We start from the raw sequence: 6724 nt of genomic DNA on the forward strand, positions 1-6724 counted from the left end.
ATGGAGTTTCAACCACAGATTTTCTAAGGAAAACTATCCAGTGGAGAAGGTAGTTTCAGGCACCCATGTTGTGTAACATGGAACCCTGTGCCATGTGATCCATCGCCCCCAGGTGATAAGACACAAAGGGCAACGGAGTCAAGGTTAGCCGATGTAGCATGGGCAACAGCCTATGATGTAACATTGCCTAGAAGTTCTGTTCCAAAAAATGATGAAGGGTTGTTAGTTGAGCCCATTAGATTACTTCTCTTAGGACTCTGCACTACCAGGTATGAAAAGAATAAACCAGAGGGTATCAGAAAGACAAACAGAGAACAAGAGTTAGGCAGAGAAGAGCCGAGTCAGTTAAAAGGTGTAGATCTGGACTGAAAATCCATGGACTCTTGCTGCAGAGCTGCCTTAGATTCTGAACGACCTTTTGATTCCAACCTCCAGGACCTTTACTCTGGTTTCTGCCCTTCCCGAGATCTGGTTCTTCAGCTCCCCTTAGCTCCTGGGAAGATAGTCCATATGAAAAGGGACTTTTCCTTATTTCCATACAATAAAGCCTCTATTACTTAAAATAATTTGAGGTAGTCTCTGTCCTTATGACAATAACAATAATAAAAGCCTAAGTGAATAGAAGTTTTGAGCAGACGAGTTCTGAAAGTCTGTTTTAAATTGGAGTCACTTTCTGCTTTCCTGTCTAACAAGGAGAACAAACTGTGCTCCTAGATTTTAAACCACAGTAGCAGATATCTCAGTATTAATAGACCCACAGACTTTCATGCTGTAGTTCTGAGTTCTTGAACTTTAGCTTTACTCCCACCACCGCCCCCCAAAAAGGATACAAAGCATGGGTCTGGATTGTAATCTTTTAAACAGGGGAATGTATGTTGGTTATTTTCCTATTTGACTGCCTTTCTTTTTCTCTCTCTTATGTATCAGGGAACTATATTTCCCAGACTTACTTGCCAACTAGTTTCAGATAGATTGGAGGGCAGAAGGAAGCAAGAAGCCAGAGCACTTCTCTCTTTCTTGTTCTGCTGTGGAGGGTCTCCAGCATCTCCTCACTGGTTCTAGCTCCCAATGGACAGCTCTATGGTACAGACTCCTGGCAGGACAGGTAGGCCTTCCGTGCTTCCAGCTTCCACTGAGCGACCCGAGATTCTAGGGTCTAGGAAGACTACCCTCCCCTTTTCTCCCACCCTAGGGGCCACAGAGGCTTCTTGCTATGCTCATCTCTCTCACTTCATCCTTCCCACTTTGGCTTTACCTCTCTTCCATTACCCATGTAACCAATTTCCTAACCTGGGCCAGTTGTTTGACTGAGCCTCCATTTCCACATCTGTAAAATGGAGATAATAAGACACAATTCAAAACGTTGAGAGACTCTTATACTGTTCCAGAATGGCCTCAAGCAACTCTCAAGAGGCTAGATGGGGGCTGGTTAGATTAAACACTGAAAGATCCAGGTTCCTGAAGCGGAGTCTAATTTGTTAATAAGCTGCAATCTTTCAGCCCTATGGTACTCATTAGTCCCAGGCTGATGAGTACCTCCATTTAAAAAGCAGCGGATATGATAAACTTGAGTCAGTTTGCAGAGAAGCATGGAGTCAGTGTTAGTCCTCAGCAGAGGTCCATAGGGTACTTAGATGCTTCCATCACAATGACTCTAGATACATGGCTTAGCACATTACCATATTAAAGTTTCTAAAATGCCAAAGTAAAAAAGAATCAGAGTAATCAGCTTTTTCTACATGGCAAAATCTTGGCTACCACAGCAGTTTTACATTTTATGGCTTCAGCCTCTGAAGAGAAAAATGTTACCTTCTTACCTGTCTCCAAGTCTAAACATCCCAGACAAGGAACTCTGCTGCCCATTTGCTGACCAAGAAGCTATGACTGGGGCTAGTGAGTGTGACTTATGCTGTACAAAGGAGATAGCTCTTACAGAAGCAGGAAAAGAGTGGGAGGGCTGGCCAGTTTCTTGGAGAAAGGGTGCTGGAACAGGAAATCTCCTAAGTGTCCATTAAAAGTACGCATGAAGTAAACATAAGAGTCTATAGGCATAAAAATAAAGACCTAGCCAGTGGAGATAACAAATCAGCAAAGAAGGGGATGGTGGTGCAGAAGAGAGAGAATTTTCAGTGAGTGGCAGATCCGGTGAAAGAAGAAGAGTCAAAGACAACTGCACGATTTAAAATCTGAGTAGCTAAAGGAATATTTTGTTTAAACACTTGCGTAGTGCTTACATCATGCCTGGAACTGTTCTAAGTACTTTATACACATTAACTGATTTAATTCTCACGACAACCTATTGTGGTAAGGAAACAGAGAAACAAAGAGGTTAAGCAACTTGTCCGAGACCACACAGCTAGTGGGTAGCAGAGCAGGGCTTTAGAGCTCACAGGCCTGTTTTAGACTAATACCGCAGGAGCAATCAGACTTCACGTATACTGAACCATCCAGGAGCTGAGACACAGTCTCTGGTGATTGCTGCCATAGAAGCCAGAGAAAACATATCCTTGTACCTCATTCACCTTGAATGGGTTACATGTCCATTCCTGAATGGATCATTATAACGAGGGTGATGGGCTATATATACTATTGGCTAGTATACATCAGGGTGAGGACGATCCTACTTGAGCAACAGACTGTGAAGGGAGGAGGAAGAATTCCCACAAAACAAAAACTTGGTTGCTTTTGTTGGAAGATGGGGAAATGGAGGTTGGTGGCAAAAATAACAAATGAATACCACAAAAGAAACAAAGCAGAGGATTTCACTCTTAGAAAGGGCAATAGAAGCTGCTGAATCAGTAGAAGAGGAAACGGGACCACAAGATGGACAAGAGAACAAATGAAAGCACTATTTGGGGTCTTCCTGACTTAGTTGGGGAGATTTCAGCAGAGACTAGTGTTCTTTGCAGCTATTATTGGTACCAAGACAGAAAAACTCTGATTTGTCACTGTTCTGTGGCCCCATTTTTACCCTTATGTTGTTGACTTGGAGGAAACACAAGTTGACCCTGGAGCCCAACCTCCTGTGCCTCTTACGTTGAAACATCTTTTTCCTTGGCTGTCCCATTACAAGTACTGAATATAAGTGTATTTACTTCACTTTCATGATTCCTTTCATCCTCACTTTGAGCAGAAAGTCAAGAAGACTTTCATAGATAATTTAATCACATAATTTTATATTTCAACTTAGAAAAAGCAGCTCTTCTACCAGAGTGACTTTATCAGGTTAAATGAGGAGAGTGTGAGAAAAGACCACTGCCTATGTAAATTTCTCCTAATTTTTGCCTCTCATCTCTCCTCCCCGAGGTTGCATGTGGTCAATCTCAATTCAGCCTCAACTCACTCATTCTCTTGGATGAAAGGTGCTGAAACCAAGATGTGAATCTTGAGAAGAGAGGAAATATACATAACACTAAGTTGCTGTAGCTCATCTTTCTCTCAAAAATATGTAGTTTTACAAAAGCAGCCTTTCATTCAATGTAACAAGTAGCGAAGAAGAAATGTTACCTTTAGATTTTAATTAGAATGACCATTGATTACTGAGTAATTTTTAATATCACTCTTTTTAGCTAGTGAGAAATAAGAACTTCAAAGATTATGGAAGTATCTCATGGTTATATTTAAACAGATTTCTAGACTATTGCTAAGATAGGTAGCTTGTCAATTGGGCAGTGCTTAAACCACTTAACTGACTTTAGTCATTTCCTTAATAATCTGATTATGATAAAGAAAATATCAAGTTGTAGACTGGTAAGTTTCAGATCCCTTAGATATTTTTTAATTGTTTCATTCATTTCCCCTTCGTATGCATAATGTATGAAAGTAGCATTCCTAGCTCTCATTCGTCTCTGGAATGTGCAATGTAGAGTCTGCTCCTGGCCCCTCCCTGATTTCAGCATGTGTATTTTCCCCTCTTTAATTGAAAGAAGCTACATGCCTAGTACCTCCTCCCATAACACTAAGAAGCAGAACAACGCTGTCATCTGCTTCATTTTATGGACACTAGTGATTTTCCTGTAGAGGGATAACTGTTGATTAAATATTTTCCATACTCCCTCTACATTTCCTGGTTCTGCAGCTCTTGTTTCCCTGACTTAAAGCAAAAATATTGCTTGGTTAAGACACCATGCTCTATTTCAAATCAGTTTGCCACCAACATTTGGTTATTGAAATGTCATTTAAAAGACAAACTCTCTATATTTGAATATTACTCCCATAACCAAAAATGAAGCAGAGCACCTTCTCAGTCAGTTCATGAATTTAATAAGTGACTTTTAAAACAGCTCTTTATAATTGCACTGCTTTTAGAAATATAATCTCTAAGCTTTCTAGTTATTATTTAATAAATTTATCAAAGCATGTACAAATATATAAAAGCATGTTTATATTCTGTGCAACATTTACATTTATCAGCCGGAGAAACTATGAAGTCTGTTCATTGCTGTATTGACACCAGTGATTAGTAGATCTTATTAGAGAAATATATCATTTTCAAGATATATGATAGCAAAACAAACAACAGCAACAATAGCACAAACTCCTGCTGGTACTACTACTACTATTGGTAAATCTGTGTCTACTAGCTTTATGAGGTAAGTCTGACAGCTATTGTTCCCATCTTAAATGAGGAACATGGAGTTGAACATGTTTCAATCACTTGTTCAAGGTCAAAGGACATACCCAAGGCAGAAGCAGGGAAAGAAACCAGTTTTTCTGACTTTCAAGAATACATATTTTGTTATGCTGGCGGCATCTTATATATCAAGAATGTTTGTCTCTCATCAAAGCAAAATAAGTAAAGACATTTATACAAAAAATACCACATTAAGAATTTTTTATATCAATTCTGAGAATCTAAACTTCTTGGTCAGTATGACTGGCTTTCCCCAGCCTCCAAAACTTTGTGATGCTACTTGATGCCAAAGCACTGGAGACGCTTATGCGGGTATCAGTCATAGTTGAACTGCTATTACAACATTAATCCAGTTTATGTTGTCACTTCAAGTCTGGAGCTCTGCTGTTTATGTGCTGTACTTGAGTATGGAGAAGACATTTTATGACCTGGCACTCTTGGCGTCTATGATCCTGGCTCCTTACACACAGCATGCAATCATGCCCTCTAAAGTCATGCCACCTCTTGAAGTTGCTGTCACAGAGTATATGTGGACATTACTCAGAGGACTTACAGATCTTCCTTTTTCAGGCTACATTTCAGCTTATCAAAGGCATCACCTCTCCTTTCTTCCTGGACTTCCTGAACCTCAAAGCATTGTTTCCTCTCTTTCTGTTTCTTACCTTGCCAAAGTCTCTGAGGCTGAGGTTACAAGAGGTTGACAATCTGCTTGAGAAGGAGAGGATATAGGGAGGACACATACATGTTATCTTGCCAAACATGTTACTATAAAAAGGTAATCATCATTGGGGCCCATCTGGTGGCATAGGGGTTAAGTTTGACCAATCTACTTTGGCAGCCTGGGGTTTGTGTGTTTGGATCCCAGGCGTGGAGCTACCTACCACTCATCAAGTCATGCTGTGGTGGCATCCCACGTACGAAATAGAGGAACATTGCCACAGGTGTTAGCTTGGGGCCAATATTCCTCAACACAAAAGAAAAGAAAAGGTAATCATCATTGGTTCTTTCAGTTATTTGAAAAATTTACTGAGCCCTAACGCTTTCACCTTATATTCTGGACTGAAATGCAGAGAAAATTTGGCTGGTGATATTTGTGTTGGCCATGGGAAAGAGTAGAAGGACATCATCTATCCTCCAATTCTTGGTAGTAAGTGGAAATAGCCTGTGACTCTGGGCAGACTCTGATTTGGAGCAATAATGTTTTAGTTTTGTTTTTCTAACTTTAATAAGATTCAATGTAATATTTTCAAAAACAGGAAATTACATCCATTTGTATGCTTTTTCTATTGTCAGAATAACATTGACATCCACAAATCAGATGGAAGTGCCAGTAATCTTCAAAATGAAAGAATGGAGCATTCTCCAGAAGTGAGCAAACCCATTTCCCTTCCTCATGTCTATCTTTCCTGCACTCAGAAAAATGCTGACAGTGGAAGTACAAATAAAAGGTTCATTCTGAATTTGGATAAATTATTTGATCTGTTATCAAAAGTCCTTCCTTTGCTCCATGACAAAATATGTTCGTACAGCAATTTCCTTCCAGTTTAAGTTCCTCTATGAACAAATGGCCAAAAACTGTGGTCATTCTAGTGCCGTGTTCAACATTTACTCCAAAACACTGCCTAAGGATTGGGTCAGAAGCATCATCTGCTTATGGAATGATTTACCCTGCAGAGTCTTTGGAGAGAAAGGAGTGTCTTAGTTTAATCCAGTATCAGGCATTATGCAGCACAATATATGAGATCGTTAGATCATTAATAGAATTTTTATTCTGAGTCTTTCATATGCCCTAGTGCTGTGTGGTTTTGGCTGAGTCCTAATGCACCCTATGAGATCACTTCTCCATTTATAAAACTAATGAAGATTGTAGTGGTTTATTTTGATACTTTCAACTTGATTCCCCTACTTACATTCTCAACTCCCCAGAAGTCCTTTAATAAAACTGGTTCAATCTTTCAGAAACAGATTAAGGAGCCTTGAAAATAGTTATATCCAACAAAAGGTAAAGTGCAACTGTTCTACACTTTTGAAGAAGGTCTGGGTACAGAAATATGTGAAAGATGGATGAGTTCAGTGGTTTTTGAAATATTA

General features: G+C 39.6%; 1 long non-coding RNA gene across 1 annotated transcript; it reads left to right on the forward strand.

Annotated features, from left to right (window-relative positions):
- The first annotated feature begins 927 nt into the window (after positions 1–927).
- On the forward strand, positions 928–6103 carry LOC138915426 (uncharacterized). The gene is made up of 2 exons (XR_011421350.1): positions 928–1105; positions 5927–6103. It is a non-coding gene; the product is annotated as an uncharacterized lncRNA (long non-coding RNA).
- The last annotated feature ends 621 nt before the right edge of the window (positions 6104–6724 follow it).

Source organism: Equus caballus, chromosome 9, assembly GCF_041296265.1.
Source record: "Equus caballus isolate H_3958 breed thoroughbred chromosome 9, TB-T2T, whole genome shotgun sequence".
NCBI lineage: Eukaryota > Metazoa > Chordata > Mammalia > Perissodactyla > Equidae > Equus > Equus caballus.